A 21387-nucleotide genomic window follows, 5' to 3' on the forward strand; every position below is an offset into this window, starting at 1 on the left:
GGCCTGTGTTGTGCATGCAGTCAGTAAGATTCCCCGCTACTCATTTAAACAATCCACCAGATTCAGGAAATAATATGGAAATCTAGTGTTAGATACGAAAATCGCTGACGTCAGTTTCAACAAAAAACTCTTATATCTTGCTGGGAATGGATTTAAATTCGTTGGGTTAGTGAAGTTAACGGAGTTTGACTATGGCACAAGACAGGGTTTACGAAAACGTTTGCACAACACCCTGGTTTAAGTTACATGCTTAATTTACTGTGTATTTGGCATACATAAGTTTATGCTGTAGTGTGGTAAGCAGCAAAGAAAAAACCTTCACGAACGTTACCTACAGAACAGGCCACGAAAAATGTCTCATGTGGTTAGATCTATCACATAAGAGGCTAGTTTCATTCTTCCGTATGAGCTAAACTCATTATGTCAAATGGTTCAAATGGCTCTGAGCATTAGGGGACTTATGATCTGAGGTCATCAGTCCACTAGAACTTAGAACTACTTAAACCTAACTAACCTAAGGACATCACATCATACACGCCCGAGGAAGGATCCGAAGCTGCGACCGTAGCGGTTGAACGGTTCCAGACTGAAGCGCCTACAACCGCTCGGCCACGGCGGCCGCCTCTTTATGTCTTCTTGCACATTATGCACTGCTTCGATAGCAAATTGTCTCTTATTTTCCAATCTAGGCACATCGTCTCAGCTTTTCCTATCAAGTGCCTGCTTAACTAGCGTAACTATTCATGGATGAGATAGAAATAGACATGTGAACCTACCACTAATCATCGACCTTCCATTCTTGTATCCCACAGTTGTCTACCTTATTTAATAACTTAGTTTTTAACTGACGTCTTCTTATAGCCTACATTTAAGGGCTGCTAATTTAATATATAATCTGTTTAAAAATGCTAAGTGAAGTATCTAAAGCTTTATGTATGATTGATATATGCCATCCTAGCAGAATAAGTAACTATAAGATCAAACCATCCACAGGTCCACGTTATTGGGCGCTTCAAAGTAAATAAGGTCGAAGAAGATAATCCACAGTTTAAGGATCAAGACATCGACCAGACCACACAGAGAGAGATTTGCCTCAAGGAACGAGATATAATACTGGTCGATGCGCCGCAGGAGGGCCCCAGTGAGGTGAGTCGACATTGTTACTAACATTAAGAGTATGCGTGTGAGAGCGATGAGGAAACAGTTACGTCTCTGACTGTACACACTGCAGAATTAGCCACTTGGACAGGTAATATCAGTCGAGATAATCTCATGATTTGCACGTATCTCCATGACTGTAAAATGCAGTTGTCCCTCATCTTTACATGAAGTATTAACAGACTGATTCACGATATTAGAAGAAGAAGGTTATTATATCCCATCTAACACGGATGGTTGAAATGGTATAATTACTACATCTAGTACGTTCGCTTGATAACAGTATTTTGGTATGATCTCTTGAAGAAACTGAGCAGGATATGTTCGGCTTCATAAACATTCCATCTGTGTAAATAAATGTTCGTCTGACCTAAAGAACATTGTCAACTCTCTTCTAACACTGCTCACACAATGAGAGCACAGTTCGATGCAATTTCGTGGGGTTTGCTCTGTTACGACACTTCTTCGAACACTGAAACACACGTGACCTTGTAAAAGGATTGTCAGTCCATACTATCAATTTAACTTGATAAGAAGTGTAGTGGCCCAAGTTATGAGAAAGTATTACTGCCTCTCATTGAGGCGAATAATAGGTTTCACACGTGTCTCCATGCACGTACTGATAGAGACACTATGCCCACATTAGTTTTCAACACCATAAAACTTAAGTTTTGGAACCAAAAAGATCGTTAACGGGGTATTACCACATCCATAATGGATGTTAGTCTATGAAGTGGAATTACTTTGTTTTCTACAGATACAGGCTGCTTTAGAATTAAGCTGATTAAGTTACAGCTAGAACAATGTTGAGGATTAAACTCTGTGCCAGACTGGGTAACAAGTTTGAGGTAAAGCGTACAAATTATGATTTGATGTAGTAGCCCGCATCTCGTGGTCGTGCGGTAGCGTTCTCGCTTCCCACGCCCGGGTTCCCGGGTTCGATTCCCGGCGGGGTCAGGGATTTTCTCTGCCTCGTGATGGCTGGGTGTTGTGTGCTGTCCTTAGGTTAGTTAGGTTTAAGTAGTTCTAAGTTCTAGGGGACTTATGACCACAGCAGTTGAGTCCCATAGTGCTCAGAGCCATTTGATGTAGTAAAAACATTTACTTTAACACAGCTGTCGCGGATTGACAAAAAATTTACTCGTAGTAGGAGGTTAACAGAGCAGCGTGTGCGAGATACACAATGTGATCGGAAGTATCCCAACATCTGGCTGAAAATGACTTACAAATTCATGGCTCCCTCCATCGGTAATGCTGCAATTCAATGTGTTGTTGGCCAACACCTAGCCTTGATGACAGCTTCCACTCTCGCAGGCATATGTCCAGTCAGATGCTGGAAGGTTTCTTGGGGAACGGCAGCCCAATCTTAACGGAGTGTTGCGCTCAGGAGAGGTATCGATGTCGTTGGGTGAGCGCTGACACGAAGTCGGCGTTCCAAAACATCCCACAGATGTCCTATGGAATTCATTTCAGGACTCTGTGCGGGTTAGTCCATTACAGGGATGTTACTGTCGTGTAACCACACCGCGATAGGCCGTGCATTATGAACAGGTGCTTGATCGTGCTGAAAGATGCCTTGGCCATCCTCGAATTGCTATTCAACAGTGGGAAGCACGAAGGTACTTAAAACATCAATGTAGGCCTGTGCTGTGGTAGTGCCACGCAAAACAACAAGGAGTGCAAGTCCTCTCCATGAGAAAAACGACCATACCCTAACACCACCGCCTCCGAATTTTACGCCGGCAGTTGACGTTTACCGGGCATTCGCCATACCCACACCCTGCCATCGGATGGCCACATTGTGCACCGTGATTCGTCACTCCACACAACGCTTTTCCACTGTTAAATCGTCCGATGTTTACTCTCCTTACACCAACAGAGGCGTCGTTTGGCATTTACCGGTGTGATCTATGGCTTATGAGCAGCCACTCGACCATAAAATCCAAGTTTCCTCACCTCCCGCCTGTCATAGTACTGGCGGTGGATCCTAATGCAGTTTGGAATTCCTGTGTGGCGGTGAGGATAGTGTCTGCCTATTACACATTACGACCCTCTTCAACAGTCAGAGGTCTCTGTCAAACAGACGAGGCCAGCCTGTATCCTTTTGTGCTGTACATGTCCCTTCCCGTTTCCACTTCCTTGTCACACCGGAAACAGCGGACCTAGGAATGGTTAGGAATGAGGAAACGTCTCGTACAGACGTATGACACAAGTGACACAGAATCACCTGACCATGTTCGAAATCCGTGAGTTCTGCAGAGCGCCCCATTCTACTCTCTCACGATGTCTAATGACTATTGAGGTCGCTGACATGGAGTGCCTGGCAGTAGGTGGCAGCACAATGATCCTAATATGGAAAACGTATGTTTTTGGGGGTGTCTGGATTCTTTTGATCACACGGTGTAGGTGCATTTCTCGCCTCGCATGTAGCACAGGCCGATTACTCAAACATGTACCCATTTCTGAACATTTAAAGCGTCTTCCCATTAGTTTTAAAAACTTATCATGATCTCCTTCTTCTTCTTTGGTCTTTAACTATCAGGTTGGCTGTCAGCAATTTGCCAAGCATTTCTGTCTCCGGCCTTTTTCTTTAGTGCAGCGTAGGTGGTGGAACTTGTGTCGTCCACGATACTGTTGATGTATACTAGACTACGTTTGTCTCTTGTGTTCTTCCTTTCTGCTGTCCTTTCAGCAACACCTTTAATGGCACCATAATGTCTCACCACATGGCTGACACATGTGGCGTTCAATAAGGTTTAGGAGGCATAGCTGCACTTTATCTACCCTGCAGTGCACTAGTTCGTTTATTACGTTCTTTTGACAGAAAATCATGAGCCTTCTGCGATAGAACCACATCTCGAAGGCTATCAGTTTTTTTTCTGCCTCCTCGATTGTCCGTATTTCATATCTGTACAGCGGCACACTCCACACAAAATCTTTATGAGGTCTTTCCTCAGTTATTGGGATAACAAACGAGATGTGTAAGGTTCCTGCTCTTGTTGAAAGCAGCTGTTGCCTGGTTTATTTGGATTGAAATATCCTTCCTTGATCCGTTTGAGGGTGGTTTTACTCAACAGGAAGCAATAGGATTCTACGGTCTCCAGTCCCTCTTTGTTAAGTGAGCACTGGGCAACGGTATTTTGTCTACTCATCAAGATTTTTGTCTTAACTTTACTAATTTGCATGTTAGGAAGAAATGGGGCTGACTTTCGTCTGCATCTCGCTTCTGTAGTTCCGCACATTCACTTAACACTGTAGTATCATCAGAAATTCTCAACATGTCTGTTATCTTACCTTCAATTTTAATTCCTACTACAAGTCATAGTGTGTCCCTAAATTCATCTAGAGTCCTCTGAATGTATCCGCTGAATAAGATAGCAGAAAGTGAACAGCCCGGTCGTACACCTTATTTAACAGTGGCTTGCTCTTGATGTTATCGGTTTCTTACCGCAGCCATCTTTTCTCTGCCAGGTTACTACAGTACTCCTCTGTTCTGATAAATTATGCCATTCCCTCTCTCAGCACCTCAAAAATCTGTCGCTTGAGTATACCGTCTAATACTTTCTATTTGCCGACGTAGGCAATATACAGTGTCCTGGGAGGTACGATCAGTATTCAGAGATGCGACAGGAACGGTCATTCGAAGCAAAAGAGACTAGTAAACATGAACTCTAAGACTCGTAGCTTAGGATCAGCAAGCACTTGTTTTGTGGAAGAGATGTGTTTCACAACAGTGGAACTGCACAAGTGCCCAAAGGTCTGAAGGTGAGGACTTTACAGCCCATATTTACAGATAATTTTTTTCGTGATTTGGGCCATACTTACGCCTCTCAAAATATAGAAGGTCGAGATGAGATTTTGTTACAGTATCGAAGATGAAGTGCTCATTGCTGCATTTTAGAGCCCAAGTTCAGTAGACGGTTGAGCTTCGAATGATTGTTCCTCTCATACTCCTGAATACTGACCATTACTCCTACGACATTCTGCTGCAGTCTTGGCTCTTGCTTAGTCTTGTCTCAGGTATTAGCTGTAACCCGAGTACTGCTTCTCGTGTGCCTACAGCTCCTCTAAAGCCAAATCGATCTTCCGTATTTTGTACACCTATCCTTTCTTCAGTCCGCGTTACAATGATAGAGGTCAAGATCTGGGTGGCGTGTGTTATCAAATTGAGGGCGCTGTATTGTTCACATTTGTTTGCAGATTCTTTCTTTTGTGTTGGCGCTGTAACTATTCTTCGAAGTATGATTGCTGTTCCCTGGTTTCGTATGTAATTTGTGTGAAATGGAGCAGTTCTTCCTGCAGCTGTTGTCTAGCAGCCTCGACGAGTTCTGATGGCTTATCACCATCTTCAGCGGCTTTCCCATGTTTTAGCTGCTTGACTACGAGATAAAATTGATCACGCGGGAAACAAACCCCCTCCTCTTCCGGATTGCTTGCCTCAGCGTTCCCCAGTTCCTTATCTTCACTATTTCTTGCATACGGCATTTCAAGGCATTAGTTCCACCATTCTAGTACATCTTTATGATCATAGAACAAGAACCAGATGAGGACGTAGCAGGTAGCTTGAAATACACTCCTGGAAATTGAAATAAGAACACCGTGAATTCATTGTCCCAGGAAGGGGAAACTTTATTGACACATTCCTGGGGTCAGATACATCACATGATCACACTGACAGAACCACAGGCACATAGACACAGGCAAAACAGAGCATGCACAATGTCGGCACTAGTACAGTGTATATTCACCTTTCGCAGCAATGCAGGCTGCTATTCTCCCATGGAGACGATCGTAGAGATGCTGGATGTAGTCCTGTGGAACGGCTTGCCATGCCATTTCCACCTGGCGCCTCAGTTGGACCACCGTTCGTGCTGGACGTGCAGACCGCGTGAGACGACGCTTCATCCAGTCCCAAACATGCTCAATGGGGGACAGATCCGGAGATCTTGCTGGCCAGGGTAGTTGACATACACCTTCTAGAGCACGTTGGGTGGCACGGGATACATGCGGACGTGCATTGCCCTTTTGGAACAGCAAGTTCCCTTGCCGGTCTAGGAATGGTAGAACGGTGGGTTCGATGACGGTTTGGATGTACCGTGCACTATTCAGTGTCCCCTCGACGATCACCAGTGGTGTACGGCCAGTGTAGGAGATCGCTCCCCACACCATGATGCCGGGTGTTGGCCCTGTGTGCCTCGGTCGTATGCAGTCCTGATTGTGGCGCTCACCTGCACGGCGCCAAACACGCATACGACCATCATTGGCACCAAGGCAGAAGCGACTCTCATCGCTGAAGACGACACGTCTCCATTCGTCCCTCCATTCACGCCTGTCGCGACACCACTGGAGGCGGGCTGCACGATGTTGGGGCGTGAGCGGAAGACAGCCTAACGGTGTGCGGGACCGTAGCCCAGCTTCATGGAGACGGTTTCGAATGGTCCTCGCCGATACCCCAGGAGCAACAGTGTCCCTAATTTGCTGGGAAGTGGCGGTGCGGTTCCCTACAGCACTGCGTAGGATCCTACGGTCTTGGCGTGCATCCGTGCGTCGCTGCGGTCCGGTCCCAGGTCGACGGGCACGTGCACCTTCCGCCGACCACTGGCGACAACATCGATGTACTGTGGAGACCTCACGCCCCACGTGTTGAGCAATTCGGCGGTACGTCCACCCGGCCTCCCGCATGCCCACTATACGCCCTCGCTCAAAGTCCGTCAACTGCACATACGGTTCACGTCCACGCTGTCGCGGCATGCTACCAGTGTTAAAGACTGCGATGGAGCTCCGTATGCCACGGCAAACTGGCTGACACTGACGGCGGCGGTGCACAAATGCTGCGCAGCTAGCGCCATTCGACGGCCAACACCGCGGTTCCTGGTGTGTCCGCTGTGCCGTGCGTGTGATCATTGCTTGTACAGCCCTCTCGCAGTGTCCGGAGCAAGTATGGTGGGTCTGACACACCGGTGTCAATGTGTTCTTTTTTCCATTTCCAGGAGTGTACATTCAAGGGTTACGAAAATATACTCCACTTATTGAAACAGATATAACACATCCACATAGCGGCAGAGTGAAAATATCCCGGATGTTACGCCAAACATCGTGCACAGCATAAAACAAAAAATTACAATAGATGTGTTATCAAATAGCATGACAATAACAGTCAAGAATAATCAATTACAGAGGATTAGGAAAATGAAAGTGTGCTGAATGTTAGAAGGGTAAGGAAGCTACAGAATGTGGAGTTATAGGAACTGCTGTTTTATTATTTACGGTGAGTTAGCCACTGCTACCAGAATGCACCAAGACAGAATTTTTTTACGTGAGGGTATATCCATGGAGTCTAGGCCTCTCTTCTTCAATGAATAATATCAATACGGCCATTTCCCCTTGGTAAGTAAGGGCCAGGCAACTGTTAGAAAATCTTCCCTTGGTGGTGTTGTTAATGATGCTGTCTCCCGTTTAAGACGCAGTTTCCCCCGCTAGTCTATCCTGTGAGAGGCTCTTTGCTTGTCCATAAGTGCAGCAGCCGACATTCATTTCAATCTGCTTAATGTGTTTAAGTCTTCCTCTACCTGTACGAATCTTACAACCCCTCCACCTCCTCTCCCCACTCACTCTCTCGCAACACGCTGTTAACAGCGTAAGATCCTACGTATCCGCACGATGCATACTAGAAACTGATCCCAGCTATCAGCGAATTGTGTGATAAAAGACTTTTTCCTCCATTTCGATTCATTTCCTCCTCACAAGTTACACGCTGTACCCAGCTTATCTTCAGTGCTCTCCTGGAGAAATATATCAAAACTATATATTCCATTCTTTCTGAACTGTCTATGTTCATGCGTTCCACTCATGTACATGGCTACACTATAGACAAATACCTCGAGAGAAGACTACCTAGTACTGAAATTTAGATTATAGGTTAACTAATTTCTGCTTTTCAGAAACGTCTTTCTTGCTATTGACATCCTGATGTTTACATGTCCTCTACTTTGCTAATAATCTGTTACTTTTGCATAAACAACGAAGCTCAGTTTACTTCTCTCAGTGTAATTTGTTAATATTTTTCCACCTTCAACTCCTAGTTCAATCCTACCGCATTTTGCTAACCTACTTTTACTTTTGCTAGTATTCACTGATAATTTCTTTTCAAGACATTACTCATTTCGTTCAACTGCTAATTAAAGGAAATTGGTGTATCTTACAGAACAGTAATTTCGTGAACTGAGCTTCAATCCCCATACATAATTTTTGTCTACTTTCCGTACTGCTTCCTGAACTGCTAGGTTACAAACGTATCTCACTCCCGTCCTAGCTGCTGTATGCCTGCGAGATCCTGAGACCTTTATAATTGCACTTTGTTTTACGCACACGTTTTGGACCACATCACACCCTGTATTTTATCCCTGTGACCCTCAGAAATGGAATTCCTATCGATTTGCTTTTGCTTTGCAGCAGTCTGTCTTCAGATTGCTAAGGTCGGAAATCACTTACTCGTCCCCATACTTCCGAGAAACCTCCGCTACCAATGTCTTAATTAATTCTATTAGATTTTTCGTGACCATTCCGGTAACTTTGCATCTTGTGAGCATTTGGCCTATCTGGGAATGGGATTATTACGTTTTTCTGAAAGCCTGAGTGTATTTGGCCTGCTTGGGATGTTGTACATATGATATGGAACACCTTTTTCAGGTGAAACACTGTAGTGTATGCCATGAGTATTTCTCCGAATTGGGTCTTTTACTGCAGTGATAAACTCTTTTTGGTGTACCATATTTCACTTTGAATCTTCATCAACTTCCTTTTTTAAGTTGGTTTACTTTGTAGGACCCATTCATACGTTAAACCCAGCTTTCAGACCTCCGTCCTTTCGTTCGTAATGGCTTTCCAGGTAAGCGTTTGATATTTATGCATCTGAATCTCTCTCCTCTAACGGTTTCCATAATTTTCACATATATGGTATCTAACTTTCCGATTGTTACACACGCTTCTATTATTTCGCATTTGTTCTGCATTCAGCCTTCTTTTCCCGTTTTCAGCTTACTGCACAACTTATTTTTACGTGTGTGTATTCACGTTTGAGGCATCATTTCCTGTTTTTCTTTTTCAATTTTCTACTTTAAACAGTTAAAAGCAGCATTGGTGAATTAGGTAAGAATTCTATTGGAAATAATCTTTTTGCCCATATGATTCTCTACTGCCCCCTCTATTTCATCTGTTCAAGTTTTCCATTCGTCTTGTAATGCAATGCTTCCCCTTTCTCAGTGGGTTCTGGACTTATCTCGGACCATTTTCCCAGATTTCAGTCTTTCTGCAGCTTCTTCAATTTCAGTCAGCCGTCTATAAACAACACAGTATGGATATAGTCCATAACTGCTCATGGAAGGAAAAACGAGTTTAAAATCTAGTTTTCAAATCTCTGTCTTGTTTATACACAATCTGCGCGGCATTTGAAACGTAGTGAATAACGGAAAATGGGGAATTATGCGTCATTTGCGAATCCCCTAACCACATAACGCTTGTAACCGACACAGTTCTTCGTCGGGTGTTAGTATCATTTTCCGAGTCTATACTAGCACTGCTGAAGGCGAAAAGACCGACATACGTAAAATTTTATCCCGCACTTCGGTTGACGTATACAGGTCAACTGAAGCACGGTATACTGGTGCTAGCTAGATGAATAAAGCAACATGTCTAACATTGATTTGATTTACCCATATAGGTCAGTTGAAGCACAGAATACACATGTTACATTTGTTGTTATTTCCCATTCGCTAATACTAATTAGTATCATATTCTTCAGTTGACCCATACAGCTCACCTAAAAAATGGGATACAAATTTCACTGCTATTGGTTTTCTTGTCGTCGCTAGCAAGACTGTGATAAATTTCAGTCGATACTATAAGTATAGAAGCCAAAAATAAATTGTACCCCATACTTCAGTTGACCTACATAGATAGGTCAAGAGGTTGCCAATGATACGTTCGTAGATTTCGTCGTTTCCGTTAGCACTAGTATCTTATTCTTCAGTTGACCTATATAGGTCAGCTGAAGTATGGGATGAAATATCATGTATGTATATCTTTGTGCCTTCGCTAGTAAAATTATCTACATCAGAACAGAATGTTAGTGGTAGTGGAGGCGAAAGAAACAACACCTTTAAAATTTGAATCCCGTCTTTCACTTGACCTATACAGTTCCACTGAAGAATAGGATACCAATGCTAACGATAACGAAGAAATCGACGTACGTTAAATTTGTATCCCATACTGCAACTAACCTACACAGATCAACTGAATTTCGAGATACAACTCATATATATGTCAACTGAGGCACTCTACGCTACCACTACTTGTATCCTTTTCTTCGTTTATTTTTTACAGAAGCACTCGGACTCAAACAAGCGGTATCGTTAACATTATGGTCGAAATATTACTGGACGTTATACACTCCTGGAAATGGAAAAAAGAACACATTGACACCGGTGTGTCAGACCCACCATACTTGCTCCGGACACTGCGAGAGGGCTGTACAAGCAATGATCACACGCACGGCACAGCGGACACACCAGGAACCGCGGTGTTGGCCGTCGAATGGCGCTAGCTGCGCAGCATTTGTGCACCGCCGCCGTCAGTGTCAGCCAGTTTGCCGTGGCATACGGAGCTCCATCGCAGACTTTAACACTGGTAGCATGCCGCAACAGCGTGGACGTGAACCGTATGTGCAGTTGACGGACTTTGAGCGAGGGCGTATAGTGGGCATGCGGGAGGCCGGGTGGACGTACCGCCGAATTGCTCAACACGTGGGGCGTGAGGTCTCCACAGTACATCGATGTTGTCGCCAGTGGTCGGCGGAAGGTGCACGTGCCCGTCGACCTGGGACCGGACCGCAGCGACGCACGGATGCACGCCAAGACCGTAGGATCCTACGCAGTGCCGTAGGGGACCGCACCGCCACTTCCCAGCAAATTAGGGACACTGTTGCTCCTGGGGTATCGGCGAGGACCATTCGCAACCGTCTCCATGAAGCTGGGCTACGGTCCCGCACACCGTTAGGCCGTCTTCCGCTCACGCCCCAACATCGTGCAGCCTGCCTCCAGTGGTGTCGCGACAGGCGTGAATGGAGGGACGAATGGAGACGTGTCGTCTTCAGCGATGAGAGTCGCTTCTGCCTTGGTGCCAATGATGGTCGTATGCGTGTTTGGCGTCGTGCAGGTGAGCGCCACAATCAGGACTGCATACGACCGAGGCACACAGGGCCAACACCCGGCATCATGGTGTGGGGAGCGATCTCCTATACTGGGCGTACACCACTGGTGATCGTCGAGGGGACACTGAATAGTGCACGGTACATCCAAACCATCATCGAACCCATAGTTCTACCATTCCTAGACCGGCAAGGGAACTTGCTGTTCCAACAGGACAATGCACGTCCGCATGTATCCTGTGCCACCCAACGTGCTCTAGAAGGTGTAAGTCAACTACCCTGGCCAGCAAGATCTCCGGATCTGTCCCCCATCGAGCATGTTTGGGACTGGATGAAGCGTCGTCTCACGCGGTCTGCACGTCCAGCACGAACGCTGGTCCAACTGAGGCGCCAGGTGGAAATGGCATGGCAAGCCGTTCCACAGGACTACATCCAGCATCTCTACGATCGTCTCCATGGGAGAATAGCAGCCTGCATTGCTGCGAAAGGTGGATATACACTGTACTAGTGCCGACATTGTGCATGCTCTGTTGCCTGTGTCTATGTGCCTGTGGTTCTGTCAGTGTGATCATGTGATGTATCTGACCCCAGGAATGTGTCAATAAAGTTTCCCCTTCCTGGGACAATGAATTCACGGTGCTCTTATTTCAATTTCCAGGAGTGTATATGTCTACCACCTGTTTTTCTCTCCTGCATTCCTTAGTTTAGGATAATTTGTCTCCGCTGTTAAATCTGTGTACTAAATCATCTCTGGCAAAATCTGACGTCATTGGTCAGAGCCGACAGGTTGTATCCCGTTCTTCAGTAGGCGCGAAACATTTTACTTACAGACATGCTGCCAGTATGAGGATCTCAGCGATATATTATTGCGCAGTCGGTGATAATGGAAGACCCTCTCTTTCATACCATAGACTAAGTCATCAGCTTCTAATGCCTGTGCGATAATAATATTCCAATACTTTACTACCTATTAAACACTGTCAATACCATTGAAATTGTTAATTTCTTTTGAAGCTGACATAAAACAGTGATAATCCATAGAAACCTCTTGTTCAAAGCAATGTCTGAAAACTCATACCCATTATTATTTAACAATGTAAGCTCTAGCGTATAAAGTTTAACCAAGCACCTAAAACTACCTTGGTTGCCTAGGTGGATGTTCTCAAGATGGATCAAGAGGAGGAGAGAGTAGCTGATTGTCTCGTGCAAGCTGTCAAGATCGACCAAGCCTGTCAAGATTTAGAGAAGGAGGCAGCTGAGAGTGTCATGGGTGCTGACAAGATGGGTGAAGCTTGTCGAGAGATTAAGGAAGGGGCAGATCATGGTCTCATTGATGTTGCTGAGACTGACCCAGTATGTGGAGATGAGGTGGAAGGGGCAGCAGAGAGTCTAGTGAGTGCTGCCAGGGTGGAACAAGCCCATCAATACTTAGAAAAGGAGGCATCTGAGAGTCTCATGGATGCTGCCAAGATGGGTGAAGCTTGTGGAGAGATTAAGGAAGGGGCAGATGTTCCTGTGAATGCTGCTGAGATTGAACCAGCATGTGGAGACGAGGAGGCAGGGGCAGCTAAGTGTCTCGTGAATGCTGCCAGGATGAAACAAACCAATAAAGATTTAGAGGAGACAGCTGAGAGTATCATGGGTGCTGCCAAGATGGGCGAAGCACGTGAAGAGATTAAGGAAGGGGCAGATCATGGTCTCATTGATGTTGCTGAGACTGACCCAGTATGTGGAGATGAGGTGGAAGGGGCAGCAGAGAGTCTAGTGAGTGCTGCCAGGGTGGAACAAGCCCATCAATACTTAGCAAAGGAGGCATCTGAGAGTCTCATGGATGCTGCCAAGATGGGTGAAGCTTGTGGAGAGATTAAGGAAGGGGCAGATGTTCCTGTGAATGCTGCTGAGATTGAACCAGCATGTGGAGACGAGGAGGCAGGGGCAGCTAAGTGTCTCGTGAATGCTGCCAGGATGAAACAAACCAATAAAGATTTAGAGGAGACAGCTGAGAGTATCATGGGTGCTGCCAAGATGGGCGAAGCACGTGAAGAGATTAAGGAAGGGGGAGATCATGGTCTCATTGATGTTGCTGAGACTGACCCAGTATGTGGAGATGAGGTGGAAGGGGCAGCAGAGAGTCTAGTGAGTGCTGCCAGGGTGGAACAAGCCCATCAATACTTAGAAAAGGAGGCATCTGAGAGTCTCATGGATGCTGCCAAGATGGGTGAAGCTTGTGGAGAGATTAAGGAAGGGGCAGATGTTCCTGTGAATGCTGCTGAGATTGAACCAGCATGTGGAGACGAGGAGGCAGGGGCAGCTAAGTGTCTCGTGAATGCTGCCAGGATGAAACAAACCAATAAAGATTTAGAGGAGACAGCTGAGAGTATCATGGGTGCTGCCAAGATGGGCGAAGCACGTGAAGAGATTAAGGAAGGGGGAGATCATGGTCTCATTGATGTTGCTGAGACTGACCCAGTATGTGGAGATGAGGTGGAAGGGGCAGCAGAGAGTCTAGTGAGTGCTGCCAGGGTGGAACAAGCCCATCAATACTTAGAAAAGGAGGCATCTGAGAGTCTCATGGATGCTGCCAAGATGGGTGAAGCTTGTGGAGAGATTAAGGAAGGGGCAGATGTTCCTGTGAATGCTGCTGAGATTGAACCAGCATGTGGAGACGAGGAGGCAGGGGCAGCTAAGTGTCTCGTGAATGCTGCCAGGATGAAACAAACCAATAAAGATTTAGAGGAGACAGCTGAGAGTATCATGGGTGCTGCCAAGATGGGCGAAGCACGTGAAGAGATTAAGGAAGGGGGAGATCATGGTCTCATTGATGTTGCTGAGACTGACCCAGTATGTGGAGATGAGGTGGAAGGGGCAGCAGAGAGTCTAGTGAGTGCTGCCAGGGTGGAACAAGCCCATCAATACTTAGAAAAGGAGGCATCTGAGAGTCTCATGGATGCTGCCAAGATGGGTGAAGCTTGTGGAGAGATTAAGGAAGGGGCAGATGTTCCTGTGAATGCTGCTGAGATTGAACCAGCATGTGGAGACGAGGAGGCAGGGGCAGCTAAGTGTCTCGTGAATGCTGCCAGGATGAAACAAACCAATAAAGATTTAGAGGAGACAGCTGAGAGTATCATGGGTGCTGCCAAGATGGGCGAAGCACGTGAAGAGATTAAGGAAGGGGGAGATCATGGTCTCATTGATGTTGCTGAGACTGACCCAGTATGTGGAGATGAGGTGGAAGGGGCAGCAGAGAGTCTAGTGAGTGCTGCCAGGGTGGAACAAGCCCATCAATACTTAGAAAAGGAGGCATCTGAGAGTCTCATGGATGCTGCCAAGATGGGTGAAGCTTGTGGAGAGATTAAGGAAGGGGCAGATGTTCCTGTGAATGCTGCTGAGATTGAACCAGCATGTGGAGACGAGGAGGCAGGGGCAGCTAAGTGTCTCGTGAATGCTGCCAGGATGAAACAAACCAATAAAGATTTAGAGGAGACAGCTGAGAGTATCATGGGTGCTGCCAAGATGGGCGAAGCACGTGAAGAGATTAAGGAAGGGGGAGATCATGGTCTCATTGATGTTGCTGAGACTGACCCAGTATGTGGAGATGAGGTGGAAGGGGCAGCAGAGAGTCTAGTGAGTGCTGCCAGGGTGGAACAAGCCCATCAATACTTAGAAAAGGAGGCATCTGAGAGTCTCATGGATGCTGCCAAGATGGGTGAAGCTTGTGGAGAGATTAAGGAAGGGGCAGATGTTCCTGTGAATGCTGCTGAGATTGAACCAGCATGTGGAGACGAGGAGGCAGGGGCAGCTAAGTGTCTCGTGAATGCTGCCAGGACGGAACAAACCAATAAAGATTTAGAGGAGACAGCTGAGAGTATCATGGGTGCTGCCAAGATGGGCGAAGCACGTGAAGAGATTAAGGAAGGGGCAGATCATGGTCTCATTGATGTTGCTGAGACTGACCCAGTATGTGGAGATGAGGTGGAAGGGGCAGCAGAGAGTCTAGTGAGTGCTGCCAGGGTGGAACAAGCCCATCAATACTTAGAAAAGGAGGCATCTGAGAGTCTCATGGATGCTGCCAAGATGGGTGAAGCTTGTGGAGAGATTAAGGAAGGGGCAGATGTTCCTGTGAATGCTGCTGAGATTGAACCAGCATGTGGAGACGAGGAGGCAGGGGCAGCTAAGTGTCTCGTGAATGCTGCCAGGACGGAACAAACCAATAAAGATTTAGAGGAGACAGCTGAGAGTATCATGGGTGCTGCCAAGATGGGCGAAGCACGTGAAGAGATTAAGGAAGGGGCAGATCATGGTCTCATTGATGTTGCTGAGACTGACCCAGTATGTGGAGATGAGGTGGAAGGGGCAGCAGAGAGTCTAGTGAGTGCTGCCAGGGTGGAACAAGCCCATCAATACTTAGAAAAGGAGGCATCTGAGAGTCTCATGGATGCTGCCAAGATGGGTGAAGCTTGTGGAGAGATTAAGGAAGGGGCAGATGTTCCTGTGAATGCTGCTGAGATTGAACCAGCATGTGGAGACGAGGAGGCAGGGGCAGCTAAGTGTCTCGTGAATGCTGCCAGGACGGAACAAACCAATAAAGATTTAGAGGAGGCAGCTGAGAGTCTCATGGGTGCTGCCAAGATGGGCGAAGCACGTGAAGAGATTAAGGAAGGGGGAGATCATGGTCTCATTGATGTTGCTGAGACTGACCCAGTATGTGGAGATGAGGTGGAAGGGGCAGCAGAGAGTCTAGTGAGTGCTGCCAGGGTGGAACAAGCCCATCAATACTTAGAAAAGGAGGCATCTGAGAGTCTCATGGATGCTGCCAAGATGGGTGAAGCTTGTGGAGAGATTAAGGAAGGGGCAGATGTTCCTGTGAATGCTGCTGAGATTGAACCAGCATGTGGAGACGAGGAGGCAGGGGCAGCTAAGTGTCTCGTGAATGCTGCCAGGACGGAACAAACCAATAAAGATTTAGAGGAGACAGCTGAGAGTATCATGGGTGCTGCCAAGATGGGCGAAGCACGTGAAGAGATTAAGGAAGGGGCAGATCATGGTCTCATTGATGTTGCTGAGACTGACCCAGTATGTGGAGATGAGGTGGAAGGGGCAGCAGAGAGTCTAGTGAGTGCTGCCAGGGTGGAACAAGCCCATCAATACTTAGAAAAGGAGGCATCTGAGAGTCTCATGGATGCTGCCAAGATGGGTGAAGCTTGTGGAGAGATTAAGGAAGGGGCAGATGTTCCTGTGAATGCTGCTGAGATTGAACCAGCATGTGGAGACGAGGAGGCAGGGGCAGCTAAGTGTCTCGTGAATGCTGCCAGGATGAAACAAACCAATAAAGATTTAGAGGAGACAGCTGAGAGTATCATGGGTGCTGCCAAGATGGGCGAAGCACGTGAAGAGATTAAGGAAGGGGCAGATCATGGTCTCATTGATGTTGCTGAGACTGACCCAGTATGTGGAGATGAGGTGGAAGGGGCAGCAGAGAGTCTAGTGAGTGCTGCCAGGGTGGAACAAGCCCATCAATACTTAGCAAAGGAGGCATCTGAGAGTCTCATGGATGCTGCCAAGATGGGTGAAGCTTGTGGAGAGATTAAGGAAGGGGCAGATGTTCCTGTGAATGCTGCTGAGATTGAACCAGCATGTGGAGACGAGGAGGCAGGGGCAGCTAAGTGTCTCGTGAATGCTGCCAGGATGAAACAAACCAATAAAGATTTAGAGGAGACAGCTGAGAGTATCATGGGTGCTGCCAAGATGGGCGAAGCACGTGAAGAGATTAAGGAAGGGGCAGATCATGGTCTCATTGATGTTGCTGAGACTGACCCAGTATGTGGAGATGAGGTGGAAGGGGCAGCAGAGAGTCTAGTGAGTGCTGCCAGGGTGGAACAAGCCCATCAATACTTAGCAAAGGAGGCATCTGAGAGTCTCATGGATGCTGCCAAGATGGGTGAAGCTTGTGGAGAGATTAAGGAAGGGGCAGATGTTCCTGTGAATGCTGCTGAGATTGAACCAGCATGTGGAGACGAGGAGGCAGGGGCAGCTAAGTGTCTCGTGAATGCTGCCAGGATGAAACAAACCAATAAAGATTTAGAGGAGACAGCTGAGAGTATCATGGGTGCTGCCAAGATGGGCGAAGCACGTGAAGAGATTAAGGAAGGGGCAGATCATGGTCTCATTGATGTTGCTGAGACTGACCCAGTATGTGGAGATGAGGTGGAAGGGGCAGCAGAGAGTCTAGTGAGTGCTGCCAGGGTGGAACAAGCCCATCAATACTTAGCAAAGGAGGCATCTGAGAGTCTCATGGATGCTGCCAAGATGGGTGAAGCTTGTGGAGAGATTAAGGAAGGGGCAGATGTTCCTGTGAATGCTGCTGAGATTGAACCAGCATGTGGAGACGAGGAGGCAGGGGCAGCTAAGTGTCTCGTGAATGCTGCCAGGATGAAACAAACCAATAAAGATTTAGAGGAGACAGCTGAGAGTATCATGGGTGCTGCCAAGATGGGCGAAGCACGTGAAGAGATTAAGGAAGGGGCAGATCATGGTCTCATTGATGTTGCTGAGACTGACCCAGTATGTGGAGATGAGGTGGAAGGGGCAGCAGAGAGTCTAGTGAGTGCTGCCAGGGTGGAACAAGCCCATCAATACTTAGCAAAGGAGGCATCTGAGAGTCTCATGGATGCTGCCAAGATGGGTGAAGCTTGTGGAGAGATTAAGGAAGGGGCAGATGTTCCTGTGAATGCTGCTGAGATTGAACCAGCATGTGGAGACGAGGAGGCAGGGGCAGCTAAGTGTCTCGTGAATGCTGCCAGGACGGAACAAACCAATAAAGATTTAGAGGAGGCAGCTGAGAGTCTCATGGGTGCTGCCAAGATGGGCGAAGCACGTGAAGAGATTAAGGAAGGGGGAGATCATGGTCTCATTGATGTTGCTGAGACTGACCCAGTATGTGGAGATGAGGTGGAAGGGGCAGCAGAGAGTCTAGTGAGTGCTGCCAGGGTGGAACAAGCCCATCAATACTTAGAAAAGGAGGCATCTGAGAGTCTCATGGATGCTGCCAAGATGGGTGAAGCTTGTGGAGAGATTAAGGAAGGGGCAGATGTTCCTGTGAATGCTGCTGAGATTGAACCAGCATGTGGAGACGAGGAGGCAGGGGCAGCTAAGTGTCTCGTGAATGCTGCCAGGACGGAACAAACCAATAAAGATTTAGAGGAGACAGCTGAGAGTATCATGGGTGCTGCCAAGATGGGCGAAGCACGTGAAGAGATTAAGGAAGGGGCAGATCATGGTCTCATTGATGTTGCTGAGACTGACCCAGTATGTGGAGATGAGGTGGAAGGGGCAGCAGAGAGTCTAGTGAGTGCTGCCAGGGTGGAACAAGCCCATCAATACTTAGAAAAGGAGGCATCTGAGAGTCTCATGGATGCTGCCAAGATGGGTGAAGCTTGTGGAGAGATTAAGGAAGGGGCAGATGTTCCTGTGAATGCTGCTGAGATTGAACCAGCATGTGGAGACGAGGAGGCAGGGGCAGCTAAGTGTCTCGTGAATGCTGCCAGGACGGAACAAACCAATAAAGATTTAGAGGAGGCAGCTGAGAGTCTCATGGGTGCTGCTGAGATTGATGACGACTGTGCAGATGAGGAGGAAGGGACAGCTGAGACTCTCGTGAATGTTGCAAAGACGGAACAAGCCCCTAGAGATCTAGAGGAGGACGCAGCCGAGAGTGTCAAAGGTGATGCCGAGATGAAGGAAGTCAGTGTAGAGGTGGTAGGGGGGGTTGCTGAGAGTCCCTGTAACCAACCCTCGGGTGCCGCTTGCACCCACTGAAAAGAATGTTCGTTTGTTCCTAAATTTCTTGTTTGTGTTACGATTTTGTTCTGTTTGTTTTTGGGTTCGTTTTTCGTTCTGTGTTTAATTTTTTGCTGTGTTCATTTAATGTTGTTTGTGTTTATTCATTTTTCAATGTTCTTTAAGAAGCCTTGGTTTATTTAAAACAAAAAATAAATTTTACGTATTTCACCTATTGTTCTCTTATTTCTTTAGTGTACATCTGCAACAATAATAGTTGCCGAATTGAAAGTACGTTTCATTTTCAGTTTATTCTATAGCTGACTGTCTCCCTCTCGTTACAATGAAATCAACAATAGACTAAACCTGGGGCTCAGTCTAAGGCTTTTATGAAGCTCATTTCAGTGGCACGAAAGGTCTGTGATATATACACGATAATAGTCATCAGTAAGTGCTACATTCACTTCTGTATTGCGAACATCACATAATGCCGATTTACGCAGTATGATTTTATAGTTGTTAGTGAAGGTTATGTAACCAGCCGTAATATTGTTGGCCCGATGTCTCTAATGACTCTGGGGAGGATCATGGCATGGACAATTGTCCGCACTTGTGACCAAACTGTGTGAGTGTATTTCATGGCTGCAACACGTGTGGGAGTGAGTTGGATGAAAAATGCCCGAAGAAAATTGCATAGATTGCTGTAATCTGTTCTCCTCTATGTAGCTAAATTCTTTGTTGTAGAAGTGCACTTCCTTAAATCTGAGAGTTGTCAGATTCGGGACATTTTGTTTGCGATTCTCCCTGCTTCTCCACTGAATCTCTTTGTAGCTTGTTTAGAAATACTGTCATGACGTGTCGGAACATACAAACTGAAGTCAAGCTGCCATAGTCTCATTTTTTTCTGGTATGATTCTGCGCTAATAATACATGTGCAGTGAATTGGATTGGTTTAGTATCCTCACGTTTTAACTCGGGAAAATCCCTAGAGAGGAGAAATAGAGTAAGAGTGGTTCTGTGGGGAGAAGTCCAAATTCGAGCACGTATCCTTCTCTGACCAGTTTCTCATCTGCGTATCACGGTACTATGATACACTCTAAAGTGAAAGAAATGTATCGTATGCCACTCAGCTTAATTATGCTACCCATTCCTATGCTCAATGAATATTTTTGCACTATATGCTCATCAGTAGTATGTAAAACGACCCAGTTATTTACGGTTAATGGGCTACGAAAGTACGTGCGTGAGCAACAGAGATTTCTTCCGTATGCTAAACCAACGTGTAGTATTTGAAAGCACGTGTGTGGGGGGAAACAAAGCATACAATTTTGTAAGTACATACAGTAGGTGCATGGCGGATGTACCATCTCAGTATGTTAAATGGTCTCATTATTATTTAATTTAGTGCAATGGATATGGAAGGGAACTGTCCTCAGTAACTTACAGGTCGGTTTTATAGCTGGGCCGTAATACAATCACTTTAAAAGTCTTAAGAAATCAACTGGGGCATCGTACGCCTACCAGAAATTGTGGGCAATCAGAACGGAGACTAAATATTTACAAACGGCACACAGAGAGAGCACACGTACCCATTGTTTGTAGAAGTTAAGCAAGTAAGTGCAATTAAAAAACGGTGTGCTCATCGGTGTATCAGCGTAACAGAATGCACAACACCGCACAGGCCAAGAAAGAAGAAACCTCATCGTCTATGTAGTTGTGACCATGTGCGAGCATAGTAGAGATGTTTCATATACCTTACTCACAGCCACATCGTCCACGCATCGACTAAAACGCACACAAAAGATTTATATCAAATTCACATTAACACACGCACACTGCCTGATCTGAAAGCTACGCACAAGGAGCGGTTGCCCATTGTACAGTCATGCGCACATAGCTTTTTTGAAACGATGGTATACACATTACGCACCATTTAATAGATCTTGATTCCGATAAAATTCACACACTAATATTCTTTCTCAATGTATGTTTGCACATGCATGCTGCCTTAAATGAGAGCCATTGATGAACGATGAGAGATCATTGTCTGTGTAGTCATGGCCACGTGGTACACGGAGAACAGTGGCATACAGTTTACTGACCGTGAGATCATTCGTCATTGTAAGAACGTTCAGACGATTATACTTTTGTACAGTACACACGAAACATGAAACGTATTCTGTATGAAATATCCGATTTAAAGTGAAAGCTAATTGTCTGTGCGGCCAACAACGATAGCCCATGGAAGG

Source organism: Schistocerca serialis, chromosome 8 (genome assembly GCF_023864345.2).
Source record: "Schistocerca serialis cubense isolate TAMUIC-IGC-003099 chromosome 8, iqSchSeri2.2, whole genome shotgun sequence".
Lineage (NCBI taxonomy): Eukaryota > Metazoa > Arthropoda > Insecta > Orthoptera > Acrididae > Schistocerca > Schistocerca serialis.